Below are 1,373 nucleotides of genomic sequence, written 5' to 3'. Positions count from 1 at the left end.
TTGATAGTTACCTCTTGAATCCAAAACTGAATATGAAGGGACCATTTCCCCGTCCTGAATATTTTGCTTTTATCCTATGGTATATCAAGCAAGACCGTTTTGATTGTAAACCATAAAGTAGTTCAGCAGAAAGCCCAGAAGGTTGGTTTTCTAGCATTCATGCTGTTTCCCTTGGTACCCTGGAGTCAGGTTGCTAACCTTAATTTCTGTACTGTTTTCTGATGAGTCTTCACAGAGTGTATAACCAGCTGCACCACATTTTCAGTAAATGTTAGCAAGAGGCCAACAGATACTTGAAGAAAAGAAAAATGTCCTCTTTGCCCTGGTTTTGTTTTTAATTTGAGGTTTTTCATTTATATGTATTTGTAATCTAGAACTCAAACAGGACAAAGTAACATTTCAGCTTCCCCTTGAAAGAGAAAAAGATATCGGAAGCCTTTGAAAGACTCTAAATTGTACTCTTAAGGTCAAGCCAATTATATCAAGAAATATTCCTATATGCTGCAGTGTAGGAAAAAATTACTCATATCTGTAATATGACGATGATAGTTTAGTCTCTTAGGAATTGGGTTTGGGGCTGGATAATAGCAAACGTACAGACTATAGAAAGGGTTTATGTTTTTGTAACCTCCCATTTACCCTAGTGTAAAAATAATTTTTATTTCACTACCTACTAAAGCCTACTATAAAGCAACTGCTTCATAATCACCAATGGAGGAAATGGGCATCAAAGTACAGAACAGCTTCATATGTTTACACATTAGCATAGACTATACACAGTTGTGATTCTGAAAGTTATGCCACCGGTATTTAAAATACTAGCAGGGTCACCCGTGGTGGACAGGTTTCAGATGAGCTTCCAGACAAAGACAGACTAGGAAGAAAGAGTGACAAACTACTTCAGAATATTTAGTCACTGAAAACCTTATAAATAGCAGAGAAACACTATCAGATATAGTGCCGTAAAATGAGCCTCACAGGTTTGAAGGCACTCAAAATGCGACTGGGGAAGAGATGCCTCCTCAAAGTAGAGTTGACTGAGATGATGAGAATGGAGTAAAGCTCATGGGAGAAAAGCCCATGGTACCTTCATTTGCAGATGGGACACAACTGAAAATAAAGAGAAACAGCTGTCATCCATTGAAAATCAGAACATGGAATGTACGAAGTATGGATCTGGGAAAATTGGATGTTGTCAAAAATGAAATGGAATGCATAAACATTGATATCTTAGGCTTTAGTGAGCTGAAATGTACTGGTATTGGCCAGTTAGAATCACACAACCACATGGTTTACTATGCAGGGAATGACAAATTGAAAAGGAATGGTGTTGCATTCATCGTCAAAAAGAACATATCCAGATCAGTCATGAA

This window comes from Chrysochloris asiatica, unplaced genomic scaffold (assembly GCF_000296735.1).
Source record: "Chrysochloris asiatica unplaced genomic scaffold, ChrAsi1.0 scaffold00439, whole genome shotgun sequence".
Lineage (NCBI taxonomy): Eukaryota > Metazoa > Chordata > Mammalia > Afrosoricida > Chrysochloridae > Chrysochloris > Chrysochloris asiatica.
The sequence above is the reverse complement of the archived record's forward strand: the minus strand, read 5'-3'. Positions refer to the sequence as shown.